This window comes from Mixophyes fleayi, chromosome 1 (genome assembly GCF_038048845.1).
Source record: "Mixophyes fleayi isolate aMixFle1 chromosome 1, aMixFle1.hap1, whole genome shotgun sequence".
Classification (NCBI taxonomy): Eukaryota; Metazoa; Chordata; class Amphibia; order Anura; family Limnodynastidae; genus Mixophyes; species Mixophyes fleayi.
The window spans coordinates 182603919-182622364 of record NC_134402.1 but is presented as its reverse complement, the minus strand read 5'-3'; positions in this window follow the sequence as shown (position 1 = coordinate 182622364).

Sequence of the window (18446 nt, the reverse complement as noted above, 5' to 3'; positions counted from 1 at the left end):
AAAGGTGCCCATAATGGTGTAAGATGTTGAAGAGTCCGGGAAGCGACTCCCCTGGCTGCTGGAGAGTCAACAGGACATCATCCGCAAAGAGAGAGAGCTTACTCTCTAAGTCCCCCGTTCGCACACCCCGTATATCTGGACAGGCCCGGATAGAGGCAGCAAGAGGTTCTATAACGAGGGCAAAGATGAGAGGGGACAGAGGACAACCTTGGCGGGTTCCGTTGGATATAGTAATAAGGTCTGAGGGAGAGCCGTTGATCATAACTCTTGCAGTGGGTCGAGAATATAAGGCTTGAATACCAGTAAGGAGGCTACCGGAGATGCCAAACACCAACAAGGCTCGGGACATAAAGCTCCAAGAGATCCTGTCAAAAGCCTTCTCGGCATCGAGGGAGAGAATGATAGCTGGATCCTCCCTGGTATTAATGATATGAATCAGATCAACGACTCTCCTGGTATTGTCTCTGGCCTGACGGCCCGGTATGAAGCCAACCTGATCGTAATGTACAAGGGAGGGGAGGACCGAATTTAATCTATTAGCCAAAATTTTAGCATATAATTTAACATCTGTATTGAGTAGGGAGATAGGGCGATAACTAGCGCAGTCATGAACATCTTTACCCTCTTTATGAATGACCGAGATCCGAGCCTCCAAAGAATCCCTGGACCAAGAACCTCCAGTCATGATTGAGTTGAAGAGGGTGTGCAAACGAGGGACCAGAAGCCCAGCAAACCTCTTATAGTAGACAGCCGTGAAGCCATCAGGCCCCGGAGCCTTTCCAGATTTCTGGGACTTTATAGTCTGCACAATCTCCTCCTTAGTAATCTCATCCCCCAGTAGAGTACTAGCCTGTGGAGAGAGTTTTGGAAGCTTAGCAGAAGAAAGAAAAGACTCAATCAACTGCGAGTGTTGCTGGGATACCAAGGGGTCAGAGGGTTGGGGAAGGTTGTAAAGTTTGGTGTAGTACGATTGGAAGGCGGCACGTATCCGCTGAGGGTCATAGTGTAAAACCCCGTCTGAGTCCCTGATAGCAAGTAGATTCCGGGCCGCTATCTTAGCTCTGAGTTTGGTGGCCAGTAATCTATCGGCCTTATCGCCCTTTTCATAAAAGCGCTGATTGAGCCACTTCAGTTTAGTAGCAACCTGGTGGGATAATAAGAGATTTAATTCACCTCGCACAGAAGCAATTTCCTGGAGAACCAAGGGATCAGGGTTCAATTTGTGACGTTGCTCTAGAGCTCTCAGCGAGTCCGTCAGTTGGATAGTTTTAGCCAGGCGAAGTCGCTTAGTCCGAGATGCTAGAGCAATAAGATGGCCCCGTATTACCGCCTTATGGGCGTCCCAAAGAGTCATAGGGGAGATATCAGGGGTGTCGTTCGTCTCAAAGTATTCAGAGAGAAGAGATTGAAGGTGAGTAATAGTATCTTTATCATGTAGGAGTGACTCATTAATTCTCCAGGTTGCTTTAGGAGGACGGTGGGCAAGGCCGGTAAGTACAGCGGAGACAGGGGCATGGTCTGACCAGGTGACAGGAAAGATCTGGGAAGAGCTAAGTTTAAGAGTGAGGTCGTGGCTGAGCAGGATCATATCAATCCTAGAGTAAGTGGTATGGGGAGAAGAGAAGAAGGTATAGTCCCTGGCCAAGGGGTCTAGTATTCTCCATGAATCATATAAGTTGTGGAGTTTCAGAAAAGCCTGTAAGGCAGCAGTAGTGTGAGCATCTCTCCTTGGGGGAGAAGAGGAGGAGACCGAGGAGCGATCTATAGTCGGAGCTAATACAGCATTGAAGTCACCAGCGACAATAAGTTCACCCTGACGAACACGCGCTAACAGAGAGCCCAATTTCTTGAAGAATTTATGCTGGCCGGTGTTGGGTGCATAGAGATTCACTAGAGTGCAGGGGAGATTATTTAGAGTGCCTATGAGAATAAGGAATCTACCTTCTTTATCCTTATGGCAGTCGTGGAGTTCAAAAATTAAGTGGCGTGCAAACAAAATTGCTACTCCTCGCTTTTTCTGCCTATGGTCACAGGCATGGTATGTCAGGGGGAATTTTTGGGAACGAAGCTCGGGGTGGAGGTGGTTGACAAAATGTGTTTCTTGTAGAAATATCAGGTCTCCTTTAAGGGACTTGAGAGACGAATGGAGCTTAGCCCGTTTCTGAGGGGAGTTGAAGCCCTTGACATTATAGGAAATAAGGTTAAGGGTCATAGGTGGGTCAATGGGGAGAGCGCTAGAGACCAGAAGAGGGAAGAAATATCAGGGAGGAGAAGAAAGAAAGAAGTAAACACAGGGAATGACTTGGTAGGTGACGACCAGTGAGGAGAAGGGATGGAGGACCAGGGGTTAAGGGTATAAAGGGACCGACATAGCGGACCAAAGTCCACTTGTCGCAAGTGCTGGTGAGGGATAGGACATGATGGAGAAGCCATCAAGGGGACCAGCATAGAGCCTTAGGCTCTAAGGGGGGTGGTGAGCTAGGAGCAACCAGGAAACGGAGGGCCGGGGGACCAAAGAGGAGATCCCGAGTGACCAACTTAGTGTGTTTGACCTATGGAGAGGGAGGGGAGAGAAGAAAGTAGGGGGGAATTACTGAACCCTGAGGTAAAGAAGGGTAATGGGAAATCAAGGGGAAGACCCATCCAAAGAAATATTCACCAGCAGAAAACATATGATGTGAAATAGCAAGTAATTCAATAACAAGAGCTACATCCTAGTGGCCCCATGAGGAGTCACCGGATATGGCCCGGTATAAAAGCAATATAGAGAGATTCAAATAGACAACATAACGGCCGTAAATACAGCATAGAAAGAATTAAACAAATTAAAACAAAACATCACAGTTACTTATCGGTGGCAAAGGCAGGAGCTGTAGTCTGTGCATCGTCAGAGCTTCATCACACCTAGAAGAAAAAGTAAAGAGCAACAACCCGCCTTCTCTGGAAGCAGACTAAAACAAGACAGCAGACAGTGGAAGGCATTACAGTATCAGGAGGAAACATTATAGTTTCAGTCCAGTAGAAATGAAGGACGAAGGCGGCTGAAGACGTGACTGCCTTGAAGTCTATGTCCAGTTGTAAGACTATTCCAGGCAGCTGCGAGGACCACATCGGATCCTGTAGAGGAAAGTGCGTCCGCACTTTGAAGAAGGTGCAGGAACCAGAAAATGCTGGTCAGGGGTCCGTAGATTGCGGCTTAGAATGGCGAGGGACAGTTGACCAGTCTCTACGGGGAAGCCGCTGGGCTCTCGGTGTGGAGGGTCCCGCAACATTAGGGGCCTGAGAAGCTTCCGGAGGAGCATTTTGGTTTAGGCCAATCTTTCGTAGAAGGTCCTGCGCCTCGCCTAGACTTCTAGCTGATAGTTGTTGGTTTTGGTACCAAAGATAGAGACGAAATGGGAACCCCCAGCGATATCTGATGTTGTTCTCCCTGAGGATTGAAGTAACAGGCTGGAGTTCTCGCCTCCGGGATAAAGTGATGGGAGAGAGGTCTTGAAAAATTTGGAGGGTATGCCCTTCATAAGATAAAGAAGGAAGCTTTCTAGCAGCTTGTGAGACAGCTTCTTTGGTCGAAAAGTAGTGGAAGCGGAGGATAACGTCTCTAGGTGCCGATTGGTCAGGTGGACGGGGTTTAAGGGCTCTGTGAGCTCTATCCAGCAAGAGTTGGTCTTCCGAGACTTCCGGAGCAAGCTGGGAGAAAAGTTTCCGGAGATAGGGGTCTAGGTGTACAGGTTCAACAGACTCTGGAACGCCTTTAATTCGGAGGTTGTTTCTCCGGGCTCTATTGTCCATATCTTCTTGGCGCTCGTGGATAGTATTGAGCTCCTGGCGGACTTGAGAAAGGTCTTCAGTCGTGGATTCCTGAAATGAGATGATGTCATCCATTTTCCTTTCGATATGGTCCGTACGAGAACCCAGCGAGGACACCTCTGACCTCAGACTATGAAGAGCGTGCTGAACTTCAGCGTGGACTGATGACCGAAGCTCTTTCATTTCCTTTATCAAAGAGAGAAAGTCTTTTTTGGTAACTGGAGCAGACACATCTTCGTCAGAGTCCGAGTCCTCTTGGGAGTGAAGAGAAGCTGTTTGTTCTGTTCCAGAGACTGAGGAGGTCTTATTAGGGTAATATTGGGAGATACTCTTAGAGTGGGTTTTTTTATTTTTCGGCATAATTACGTACAGTAGGGTCAGAGATGAAGGATTCGGGAAAGGTAGGTCAAATACAGCAATTTTCAGGACAGGAAATTCGATCAGAAAAGGCCACTCGGGAACGAGATACCAGCTACATCACAGAAGCATAACAGTAGAGGACCCCGGCCATCCGCATTAAGCCAGGCTGGAAGCTAGAACATATGTACAAGCTCTTGTATGATCCTTGAGGTTTAACTGGTGGCACAGGGCCCACTCACTGACCTACCAATCCTGACCAGCAGCGATCACAGCTGGTCGCGGGGGACCACTTCCGGGGGTACAAGGTCCAGCAAAAGGTCGTTGCGTGGGGATGAAGTAATCAGGTCAGAAGAGGCCCTCAGAGAGCTCCGAGGATGGCACGGACACCACTGACAATCTTGTATGCCCCAGCAGCTTTTGTTCCCATATACAGGGGGATATATCCAATTACCCAATTGAAATGGAACAGTATTGAAAATAACAGCAGATGTATCTTCAGTGCAGAAGAGAAAAAGGAACCAGCAGGATATTCAGTTTAAAAAGATTAATATTAACAGGTTACCACTGGGTGGCAGTAGAGCACTGCGCTGCTGATACTAGGAACAATCTGGTTGGGCGAATTTGATTGACAGATTCGATTGCAGTAGGAGTCGTGGACATTGAGTAGGACAATCAGAAGCCTGCGTGAGAGACAGGGCAGGGTTTTTTAGTGCCCCAAGCCTCGCTGTAATGAACTACAGCGCTTCAGAGACAATCTCTTTCAGACCCTGTACCAGCGGTGAACCGGAAGTGCGGGACCGAGACTTCCGGTTTTTCCGGCAGCGGTGAAAGGGTCTCCTCCTGAGAGCCTCAGCCAGGCGGGGAAAGGCGGGGAAAGGAGTCAGGCGTAGCGGGGACCAGGTAAGGATCTGGGGGATGCAGGCAGATGCTCCGCTGCGAGTGGGGAGGGGGACCTCAGGTCCAGACTCACCCGGTTTGCGGCCTCCGGCGCTGCGGGTATGAGATGAAGGACCTCGGTCAGTCTGTGGCTGGTGTTGCTGGGCAGGTAGCCTCCAGGAGTCCTGGCGCGTCTGGACACTCGGCCAAGGGGTAGGCCACAGCAGATCACGGGACCAGAGTACCGCCGGCTTCCAGGGGACACAGGCCTGTCGCAGGGACCGTTCAAACGTGTAGGAGGTAATAGCGCTGGGATGTCGGAGGATCTATGGGGCACTGGTGACCCAGGTGGGAGCCAAGTAGGGAGAAAATGCCACCAAAAATCAGTTTTTAAGGGCTCTGGGACCGGAGCTCTCCTGAAGCACGTCCAAGTAGCATGGAGTCCAAGCCACGCCCCCACAATAACATCTTTTATTTTCAATGTTACAATAAGATGCCTAATAAAAAAACAACAACCCAAGAATATAGCTTTACTTGAGTTTGAAGGTAGCAAAATAAACTTATAAAATGTTTTATTTCGTTAATGAAATCCTAGAGCTATTTTTAAAACCAAAAGGTTATTTAAAGAGAACTACGATCAAAATGTAATTTATCAAATTACTTTGCTTTTTATTATATGAGAAAACATTATTATATAAACTACATTATGTTTGGCAGTATTGTGCTACAGTCTACAGGTATACCAGATGTTATAATACAAAAACATAAAAAGGATATGTAAGACATGAACACTGGCAGGTTTCAGATATACATTACCATATGGTTCCCATAGCTAGAATCCAAGGACACCCAGGAATGCAAAAGAATACTCAGGGAACAAACTCAGAATTCAATATGATAAATATAAATTCTACTGTAAGTAGGAGAGGGAGACTTGGTCCACCCCCTTCTGCAATCATTTTTTGTTGTTTTCCTCTCGCTTTTACTTCTTGTGCTTTTCATATGTCTTAAGGGTAATCTTTAACTAATATTTGTCACCATGCTAATATTTTTCCAATACATGTGTCTGTGTTTTGGATTTCTCATTGTGACTCCAGATACATATTTTTAGGGGCTTCTGGGAACCCCAGTAACAGGTTTCAGGCTTTGTTTCCCCCAAAATGCAGTTGGGTAAGGAAAGCCTGCAGTTATAACACAACACTGGGCTTAATTCATGTTGGAACATACGTCCATTAGCTTTACGTTTCTTGCGTGAAATAAGCACTGCGCATGCTCCTCAACAGACCTTATGCCATGGAATGCAATGGTATATCCGGATGCAGATAACACAACTGCCTATGACTTAAAGGACGTGATGGGGGTGGAAAGGACAGGCAGGCGTAGGCAGTAGGGACGTACCGAGGAGGTTCCCATGCAGATGTCGCCAATTCAAGCCCTAGGTTACTTGTAAGTATGCTTGTTTCAGCCGTATCATTTGCACCAGCTATAGGGCAGGTGTAAGTGTGATGACTGTCACTGCATAGTCTTTGTTCGGAAAGGTACACATATGCGTATCACTAGTTAGCACAGAACATGTGTATGCAACTAAGAGAGACTTTTCTTTTTATGCGCTTATTATTTGTTGTTTATGTACAATAAAATGGTTAAAAAAAAATCAATAATCCAGAAACATTAAAAGCTTTCTCTCTCTAACATATCTGTAAAATACCTGACCCTGGTATTGACCCTGCAAGAAAGTGATCATCTTTTAAAAAGACCATAGATATGACATATCTCTCTCTGGATGTTTGTCAGCTTGTGCACCCAGACAAAGTCAACACTGACAAAGTGACATTGATTTTTGTATTCTCAATGCTATGGCTCTTAGAGCCACTTACATATACTGTATACTTGAGAATGTTACTAGTGATGCTTTTAATTTTTGAAAAAAAATTGCTTGTAAGTTAAATGTTCCCTGTAAAAAAAAAATTCAGTGTGTGGGGAAATGGATGTATTGATCCATTCAAATTTTGCCATGTGTTGCTTCCCTCTAAATACTAAATGCTTTGCAGGAAGACATGCTTATGACCCTCTCACAGGGGTACCCTTTCCTGTTACCCAGAATACCCTTCGTCCCCCTGTGAAAGAGAAGCTCTACAGAAGTTTCATGCACTGCACACTGTTATGTGCTTTAGGGGATTGGCGGGAGGTACAGGCATATCAGCAGAATAGACCAATCGTGTGCCGAGTGTCTCCTCTATGTCATCAGGAGGCAATCAGCACACAGCTCAGGGAAGAGGAGAATTTGTAGCAGACTGAACCACAGGTCGACAGAGGGTGAGTAATGTCAGTTTGTCTGTCATGTCAGAGTGGGTGTTTCCCAGTTGTGTATGTGTCTCCCACTCCTGTCAGTGTACGTGTAACCCAGTCCTGTCAGTGTACGTGTCGCCCAGCCCTGTCAGTGTACGTGCCACCCAGTCCTGTCAGTGTACGTGTCACCCAGTCCAGTCAGTGTGTCTCCCAGTCCTGTCATTGTGTGTGTGTCTCCCAGTCCTGTCAGTGTGTGTGTGTCTCTCCTAGTCCTGTAAGTGTATGTGTCACCCAGTCCTGTCAGCAGAGCTGTAACTTAAAATTTTAGCTTCTGGGGTGAGAAGGAAAACCGCCGTCCCTCTAGCTTTCCATTTTAACCAAATTAGCCTAATATATTCATAAATTGCGTTCTCCTTCAGAATGGTGCCCTGGGCGGTTGTCACTCTCACACTGCCTAGTTATAGCCCTGCATGTCAGTTTGTCTGCCTGTCCTGGAAGAGTGTGTGTCTCCCAATCCTGCCAGTGTGTCCGTCTGCCTTGTCAGTGTTATTCTTTGTGAGAGTTTGTTTCTGTCCCCAAGTTTTGCCTTCTGTTTTCCCCCCAGTTCTGTCTTCTATATGACTGTCTGTCTCCCAGTCTTGCCAGTAGCCTCTGCACAAAAGGCCCTGGCACAAGGGACTACTCTATTGTTGCTTGTATGATGGAGAGTGGCAGTCCACCACTAAGCATAGGTAGGTGATTATTTTTCTAATTTATGTAAATTATGTGTAAGTTGTATTTAGGTACTAATATTCACTGTGAATGAAAATGTGTAAGTTTACAGTATTTGCTGTAAGGGCTCAAATACACTAAGTAACCTTAAAACAATATAATTTTACATCCAATCAGCGGTATCAATATAGTGGAATGCAGTGAACTCCTGGTAATCTTCACTCTCAAAATGTACCTGAAATGCACACTGTGGGGCAGATCCATTCAGCACGAGGTTCCATGCAGAACATCTCCTTGATGTTCGGAAGCCCATATTGCCACCTATTACGGTAAGGTTTGGGTAGAGTATGGCATATCGATGCTGAATACCCCGACAACACTTACCACGACATGATGATTCCGAATGGCTCTTTACCGACGATCACCGATGATGACTACTGTTGAAAGTGACTTGAACCAATCACGAAGAAGTAATAAGCCGGCTCCTCTTCATGATGTCATTCACCATAGTAACAGGATTATCGCTGCTGTTAAAAGTGTAATGTAAGTATGCGCCTATGTACAATTTAGAGGGCTTTGTAAACTACATTGTACAGAGGCGCATACTTACATTGATATGCTGACTACGTTTACTTTCTGTGCACCACTTTGGGACGTGAGGGAAAATGAGCAGAGATTTCAGTCAGAACATTGAGGCAATGTTTCTCCACAGACTGTTCCAGAGACACATCGCACCACCTCACACAGAAACGAATCTGCACCTCGGTGGTGGATGCAGCTAACTTCAAAAAACATTATTTTATACTGTGTAAAAACCATTTTACACTTTTTACATTTTACACTTTTAAATATAATTGTTAATCTCAATCTTGTTTTCACATAACTCTATGTGAATAAACAGCACTTTGTGAATCAACCGCACTTATTTAGGTAAAGCAATTTGACTACAAAAAAATGTGTCTGTTGTAGGATAATGGGACAGTTTTCTTTCATTCCGATATCAACCATATGGTAATCCTTTGAAGAGATCCTACATTTGCCCATGCCCCCAGCAGCTCCAGCGCTCCTGTACAGAGGAAGGGGCTAGGGAAATCTCCAGCGCTCCTGTCTCTATAAAAAGGGGCTAGGGAAAAACAATTAGCTATAGAAGCCTGATGACAGCTTTGTTGATCAGTTCTGCTTCAGAGAAAAATGAGGTGCTGTTGTTGCTGTGAGTTCTAAGGCAGCTGTGTGTTACTTTTATCCATGCCACAATGCATTCCACTTCCGTTTCTTAGCATAAGAATAATCAGTTTAATTTGTTTTTATTTTAAAATTATGAATAAAAAACAATGTTTGTAATTGATACCTCATGTACATCATATTTTCCATATTGGTCTTTAGTTATATCTGTGCTCTACAATGCACACTTTGGTTATAAAAACAATGTATTATAGGTCTTTGCAGTGCATAAATAATAGAATAAAGCTATATATCAACAAAATGAGACTCATCATATCCACATATGGTAGAAAATGCTCTTACCAAGCATAAAATCTGACTGTGATTCAAAGCATAGAACAATATAATCTATATACAGGGAAAAAAAGCTGAAAGTACAGAACAGACTTTCACATCAGGTGCAGGTTGTTTGAAGCCAGAAAGTTTATTAATGATGAAAATATTCCTGAGTTAATTTTATTCATGGCCATGTTTATCCATATTGTTTATATAAAATCTATTTTTTTGCTTTGGCTGTAACAAAACTAAATTAGTTTCTAGATAGATGATGGCTGATGATGAAGATCAGTAGGTGATCAGAAGAATTCCTGCTCACATGGCTGATTACATCAGTGGACACACTTTTTTTCAATGTTCAGAATGCCACTTGTGCCATGCACAATGTTTATCTGTAGAATAATATCATCCAAGCAAAGTCAAGGTCATTGAAATATTTGGCCACCTGCCTCAATCTCATTTCATAGCTGGCAATCCCAAAATCATTTTGGAACATTTCATACTGATATCACTATGGACTGTGAATACAAATGTTAGCAAAATAACTGAAAACCAACAGTAAATTGGGGCCGCAGACTTCATTATTAATAAATGGCATTTATCACAATAAAGAATATTGCCTGTAACTTTTGAACTTACTCTAAAATAGAGCTGATATCTTTATTTTAACAGAACCCAGAATGGAGCTTGTGCACTAGTATGAAGATATGAGTTCAGAAAATACAATTTATGATGGAGAATTATATCTAGAACATATAAAACACATAGTGACTGATGCTCAGTTTGAACGCATTTGAGTCTAAAACACTGATGTTTGATGAATCCAAAAGCAAATGTAGTTACGTGTACATTCTGAGTCGCACATAGCTTATGATATGTGTGATGTAGCATAGTATGCTAAATATGCTTTAATGAGTAAAGCTTGTCATACACCTCAAGCCTATCAACTTGATGAAGACTGGCATTTCAATGTTGATTTAAAAAAAAACAATAAAAAAAACAGCATTCCCTCCCACGCCCCTCAAAATGATCTCAACACTAGCACTCCTCGGTGCTGGTTGCGACAAGTTCAGGGGAACGGCGTGGGTTTCCCTGTCATAATGTCAGACACCCCCGGACTGTTCAGTGCTTGGCTGAATTCCCTAGGGCAGGCTTGGCTAACCTGTGGCACTCCAGGTGTTGTGAAACTACAAGCCCCAGTATGCTTTGCTAATATATGGCAGCTTATTTTGCTGTAAGGGTATGCTGGGACTTGTAGTTTCACAGGGGATTTGGGCCCACAGAAAAAAAAGTGGGTCCTCCCCCTTAGGCAAAAACAGACCTGTGTTGACAGCATTAGGGCTCCTCCCAAAACCAGTACTTTGTAGCTGGGTAATAAATAGTTACATTGGGAAATCAGCATTTGTTTTTCTGCAGCACTACTAAATTGCTTGGACATGCTGGTGCTTGTATTATGACAAGCACCAGCATTCCCAGGCAAGTATCAAATGTCCTCTGGGAAAAATTACTGTGAAATAAAAACACTGACACTGTCAAGAAATATTTTAATAAAATAAACACTCCCCCACACCATCTGTTACTAAATTATTACTCACCTAAACCTATGAAGGTGGTCCACTTCTGTCTTCTAGCTTTTAATCCAATGGGAAAAATATATTTTAAAAAAAACATATTGATGCCACTACATGTTTCTTGCAGAGCTCTGTCGCGACTGGCCAATACAGAGTGGCTTCACTTTGATCGGTCAGAGCGTGAGAAAGTTGCGGAGGAATAAGTGAACACAGTACGTAATACAGCTCACGCAGCATATAGTAAATATCTTATAATAAAACATTATATTATCATGCCCTCCCCAGTCACATAATGCCACCCACAACCACATCACTCCCTCCCCAGCTATACCACAACATCAGCGAGCCACATCATGCCAACCCCCAGCCACATCGCACTACTCCCCCCAGACATATCACACCACCCCCTCCAGACAACTCATGACAACCCTTCAAGAGAAGTTACAACATCCCCCCCCACAGACACAGTATGACAGCCCCTAGACACGTTATGACACCCCCAGCACACTGTGCTTACCTATGCTGTGCTGGTGTTGCTGACATCCAGCAGAGTGGAAATGTCCTGTAGAATGAGCAGGGAAACTCTCTTACCTAATCTTGTGAGATTTAGGCTCCTCGGCTTGCTCTGTCCACACTGTCCAGGGACTGGAAACAGCTATCAACTCTTTGCCCCTAGCCTTCCCAGCCCCCACGCGAGTGCATGCCGCCCGAAAGGTGGAAAAAATGTAATTAAAAAAAAATAATAAAGTGGAAAAAAAATTCTAATCAAATGCATAGCTGGGTGCTTCCAGTAGGGGGCCAAGTTCAACGGCAGGCCCGGGCCCCGATACTTTGTACTCGCCACCCTCGCTGCTCCTGCATGGTGTCTTATGTGGTGGGGGCAGGATTTTGATGTTTTATTTGCCAACGACAATCAATAAAGCAAACAATAAAGTGCTGGGGTATCAACCTATCCGCATCACTGGTTTCTACCCTATCATAGCTATTTGACTCATGTACCTCATATTTATTATTTAAATGGAACTAAATGTTTTACATTATATTGTACATATACTTACGTTTTATATTTACATTTTCTATTATGTTACAGTCAGTTTATTATTTTAATAATAAGATACATTGTAACATTTTTTTATGTCCCTAATAAATGTAAATAACATTTCAGATTTGCTTGTTTATGAGACTTAAAGGAGTCTACATAAGTATAATATTTCTTACTAATAAAATACTTTGTGGTACACTGATTTTTCACAGGTAAATATCATTAATCATGAAATTTTATCAAAACCAGTCAGTATTTTTCCTATCATTCATGATTTTTCCTCAATTTAAGTGCCCTCTATGGACTTCCAACATCATTATGGAACCAGTGATGTGATTTCCTCAATCTATTCTTTTAGAATAGACTAATAAAAGTTTCCCTGGGTAAGCACTTTTACTTTGTCATTTGCCAGACAGAGCATACTTTGCGGTATAAGCATATTGCAGCACTTTTCTTTTTTTCTGTGTGTGAATTCATTGATTTAAAGATGCTTCATTGTGTTGTAGTGGCTGTTAATGATTTTGGACATAAAGGCACTTGATAAAGTGTTGACTTTTCCCTTCTATGTAACTGCTGTTCACAGAGGTATGCAGGACCTTTATTCTCCTTCACAGTTTATTGGTTTAGAGAGATGTCTAATTTGATACCAATGAAGTGCATCATAGAAAGAGCAGGGCATTGTCCATAAAACCACTAGTTTCCAGCTTAGTAGATATACGCAACTGCAATATTTCCTCCTGAGCTTGTGTTATAGAACAGCTAAACTGAGACGAACAGGTTTCTCAGGAAAATGTAAACATTTATCACTTTTTTTAATTTCCCCTTGTTATTTGGTAATTAAGCCTCTGATTAGTCGTTCCTCACTCTAAGTGATAAATGTGTGGCTAAAAAACCTCCTTTGCTAAGTGCATCCTCATTCACTGTCACATCATTATTTATCATAAAGAATCAACTAGCACAATGTTTGATACTATGGCTCCATTTGACAGGGTTTAATTGTCACCTGGCATGCAAGATCGTTTGTCAATGGTCAAAATGGGGTGCCAATAGGCTGAAGTTTTATTACAGATATTTACTGCATTTTGTAACATATCTAGATGTTTGATATAATTATTAAAAAATACAGTAGAGGATATGGCTGCAGGAAGTGGGGTGGCTATGCAACAGTGTTCTTCCGATGTGATCCTGCAGTGTTATCAAGTGTTAAAAATTAGCAATTTGGATTATATTGATTATATTGAATAAGCCAGTTCCGAGTTTGAACAATCCGAGATGGCATTAGGATTGACTCAGAAATTCCTGCGCAACATGGCAACATGGATCTAAAAACAAGGCAAAATGTCACTTTCCTGTGACATTGAAATCTTGTTACCTTTGGAGTCTGCAATGTCTATATACACCCCTCACTCCTCACGATGGTTGACAGTTTGTGTTGGGAAGCTGGTAGGAGAGGGTTTAAAGCCTAGAGTGCTCTACAGTGCAAACAACAGCAAAATAGACAATATTAATAAATAATATTAAACATAATTAATAATTAGAAAACAATTTATTGAAATTACAGCCCTATAAACGAGAAGTTGTAGATCAGAGATATTTACCATCTGCCAGGCAATTACAAAAGAGGGGTGTATTGTGTGCCACTAAGAGGTACCACATAGTTGTGTATAATTACACTTTAGAGTGGCAGCAATGGCTATTAGTTCCTCTGGTATTTTATTCCTACTTAGGGCCATATTCAACAAATGGGGGGCATTTTGCCAGTGATAGGGATTATTTTGTCTCACTCTATACAACAAAGAATTGCACCAACAATAATCCCTGCCATCATTAAGTTTCACTATCTCCTGCCCTATGTACTGGGAAGTTGTAGATCTGACATATTTCTGCCAGGGAAGTACAGAAGTGGGATGTACCAACTGTCACTAAGGGATGCCATATAAAGTTAGGTCCATATATATTTGGACACTGAGACCGTTCTTTTAAGCTGTTTACCAAAACATATTCAAGTTACAGTTACATAATTTATATGGGCCTAAAGTGCAGACTATCAGCTTTAATTTAAAGGTATTTATATCCAAAGTGGATGAAAGGTTTAGGATTTACAGCTATTACAGCTGTTTAATAGGTAGCCCCCTCGTTTTTAAGGGACCAGAAGTAATTGGACAAATTACTCAAAAGCTGTTTCATGGACAGGTGTGAACTATTATATCGTTAATTAAGCAGGCAAAAGGTCTTGACTTAAATCCAAGTGTGACATTCACATTGGAAAGCTGATTCTGTGAACCCACAACATGTGGTCAGAGAAATTCTCAATTTAAATGAAACAGGTCATCCTTAGGCTGCAAAAACAAATGAAATCCCTCAGAGAGATAGTGGGAACCTTAGGTGTGGACAGATCTACAGTTTGGTACATTCTGAGAAAAAGAGAACATACTTGTGGGATCAGCAACACAAAAAGGCCTGGACGTCCATGGAAGACAACAGTGGTGGAACTACGTTCATTGCGTAGCGGAGTTCCTACTATCTAGGACCTCCGCTGCGCAATGAGCGTTGCTCATGCGCAATGAACGTAGTTTATTTACAGCAGGCTTCCTGCTTCCTGCAGCTGAACAGGTCAGATGTGTCCTACACGCTCTCCTGCCCTCCATCGGAGCCCAGCTAGGAACCCCTTCTGGCTCCCGCACTTTCCACGGAGATGTCTGCCTCCCCCGCTGCTGACGACTGCTGCTGATGGGGAACTAGGCTGATGGGTGTTCTAACCCTCCCTGGCAACTCTCCTCACCCCAGGCTGCGGCTTCGGCCTCAATCTCCGGCCTCCCCCTCCGCCCTGACCTGGGCCAACTTCCCGGCTGTCCACTTGACTCCCTCTTACTACCTGCCCACTCAGTGGTGCTCTTACCTGATGCCGGTCCATATGCCACACTGCCTTCTGGCTCTCATGCTGCCAGCTCCCGCTGCACTTCTGACTCCATCTCCGCTGGACCCCTGCAGTCTTGACCACGTGGCCGCTTCCTGCCTCCACTACGCTGTTCCGTCCTCTGCTGCTGCTCCTTCATCGGCTGCCTCCGGTGCTGGTCCTCCGGCTGTCTCCGGTCCTGTGGCCCTCTCTTCTACTCTCCTCCGGGACGACGCTGTTGCTCTCTCCGGTCCTTATGATCTTCTCCTGGGTCGCCGCATGTGGATTCCAGCTGCTCCTTCCAAGTCTCCCGTCCTGCTACTCCCACTGATGTTCCAATGCTGTCTCATCTGGCCCTCCTGATCGCTGTTCCTCCTGAACTCTGGGCTCACCTGGTCCTTCATCACCTGGTCTCCTGCTCTCTGTGACTCTGGGTCTCCTGGTCTCCTGCTCTCTGTGACTCCCCGGACCTCTCATCCAGCCTGAACTCGGTTTCCCTTAGATCACTGTCCCTCCAGCTACTACGTGTGACCCGTGATCTGTCTGGACTCGCTCGTTCCCTGCGATCTCCTTCCTCATCGCCTGGTACCTGCTCTCTTTAGTCCTCCATTCTCCTGTTACATTGTATTTTTCATTCTATTTCTCATTGCATTTTTCATCTCATTTACAGTGTATTGCTCTTTTCATTGTACCTTCTTTCTCATTTCTACTTTACCATTTGGTCACCTTTACCTTCTCTTATTTAGTTCATTTTATTGTATTTTATTCACTGCATTTGATTTTATTTTTATTCCAATGTTATTTTATGCTAACTGTACTCCATTTTGACACTACCTTCCCATTCCACTCTGGTCTTTAGCCCTCTAAAGTCCTTCTCCATTTTTTGTCCATCCCTTCCTCGCCCTACTTTGTTCGCCTTCCATTCTGCCATTGTCTTCCATTCTGCCATTGTCTTCCATTTTGCCATTGTCTTCCATTTTGCCATTGTCTTCCATTTTGCTATTGTCTCCCATATCGCTATTGTCTCCCTGGTAGTATTCTTACCTGTTATTCTCTATCTCCTTTATCTCACTGTTCTGTTACTCCTTGCCTTCCCTGCCCTATTTTCTGTTTGTCTTCCTAGCCCACCTTGCCTTATCTTTGGCTCCATCTTTCTAGGCCTCTCTACGGACCACATCCCCCCTTGCTCTTGGTCTCCCTTCCTCCTCCTTCCACCCCTTTTTTCTGCCCTTCTCCGTTCCATCACCCCCCCTCTCTCTCCCTACTATGCCTCCCCGCTCTCGGTCCATACCCATACTCTCCCCCCGCCCTACCTCCCCTGCCCCTCCCCGCCCTCCCCCGCACTCGGCCCATCTTGCTAACCTTATCCCCATCTCTCCCCTCTCCTCTCCCCCTTTCTCTTGTGCCCTGTGGAACGCTAGATCAGTCTGCAACAAGCTGACTGCTATCCACAACCTCTTTTTATCCACCTCCCTTAACCTTCTCGTCCTTACTGAAACCTGGCTCTCCGACTCTGACACCGCCTCCCCCGCTGCCCTCTCCTATGGTGGTCTCTCCTTCACCCACTCCGCCAGACCTGGTGCCCACCCAGGTGGGCATCCTCATATCCTCCTCCTGTGAGTTTCGTGTCATTCCCCCAGAACACTCCCTCTCCTTCTCCTCCTTTGAAGCCCACTCCATCCGCCTCTTCTTCCCCATCAATCTCCGTGTTACCTGTCCCTAAAGGCTTACCAACCTTCCACCTAACCTCTCCTCCACCTGTTCTTCCCCTCTCTCCTCCCAGCCCCCCCTGCTCTCTCCCCACTTACTTCAACTTGCTCCCTGTGGGCCTGAGTTCTGTCTACCCTCCCTTAGGATGTAATCTCATTTGAGCAGGGCCCTCTTCCCTTTGTTCTCCATACCTGCTCTTCTGCTCCGTCTTTACTGCATTAGCCTGCCTGGAGTCTCTGAAGTTTTGGTATTTTTTGTTAACCGTTTGTAATGTGTCACCTTGTTTAGTCTACTGTTTGTGCTGTGTACGGCGCTGCAGAACTCTTGTGGCGCCTAATAAATAAAGGATAATAATAATAATAATACTGTTGTCTACTGCCCCCTGGCCCCACCTCCCTCTTCCTTCATAACTTCACTGCTTGGCTTCCTCACCACCTCTCCTCCGACCTCCCCTCCATCATCCTAGGTGACTTTAACTGTCCCACAATCCCTCTGACCCTGCTTCCTGCAAACTGCTCACCCTTTCTTCCTCCCTTGGTCTTACCCAATGGACCTCCTCCTCTACCCACTGCCTTGGCCACTCCCTTGATCTTGTCTTCTCCTACCTATGTAACCTCTCCGACTTCTCCATCTCTCCCTTTCCTCTATCCGATCACCATCTCCTCTCCTTCTCTCTCTCCTCCTCTCCTGCTCCCCTCCCCCTGCCCAAACCTACTCTATCCATACACAACATCGACGCCCTTGACCCAGCCACTCTGTCCTCCTCTCTTGATACTCTCCTTTCTCCCCTTTCCTCCCTGTCCTGCCCCAACCAGGCGGTCTCCCTTTACAATCTCACCCTCACCTCTGCTCTGGATGCGGTCGCCCCTGCCCTCTCCATCCACCCTTGCTGCTCCAAACCCCAACCCTGGCACACCAAACTTACCCGCCTCCTGCAAAAATGCTCCCGTACCGCTGAATGCCACTGGAGAAAATCCCGCTCTCTGGCTGACTTCCTCCACTTCAAATTCATCCTCTCATCCTACAGCTCTGCCCTCTCACTCGCTAAACAATCTTTCTTTAAATCCCTCATCTCTTCCCAATACTCTAACCCCTGCCGCCTCTTCGCCAGCTTCAGCACTCTCCTGCCCCCCCTCCTCCCACAACCTCCTTCCTGACTGCAACTGACTTCGCCTCCTTTTTCTCCTCTAAAATCGAGACCATCCGACTTGAAATCTTCTCCTCCACTCCCTCGTCCACCCCCCCACTCTTCCGTCCTCCCCCCCTAGCCACCTTCCCCTCCACTCCTTTCGCCCTACCACTTGTGAGGAAGTCCACTCTCTCATTTCATCCTCCCCCCTCTACCTGTCCCCTGGATCCCATCTTCGCTCCCTTTCCCCCACTAGCTGCTCCCACCTCGCTCACCTCTTTAATCTCTCCTTCTCCTCCGGCATCTTCCCCTCCTCCTTCAAACATGCTCTCGTTTCCCCCATTCTCAAGAAACCTAATCTTGACCCCACCTCTCCCTCTAACTATTGGCCCATATCTCTTCTCCCCTTTGCCTCCAAAATTCTTGAGAGGCTCGTCTGTAGCCGTCTCTCCTCTCACCTTTCTGAAAACTCTCTCATCGATCCTCTCCAGTCTGGTTTCCGCCCCCTCCACTCCACTGAAACTGCCCTGGCTAAAGTCACCAATGATCTCCTCT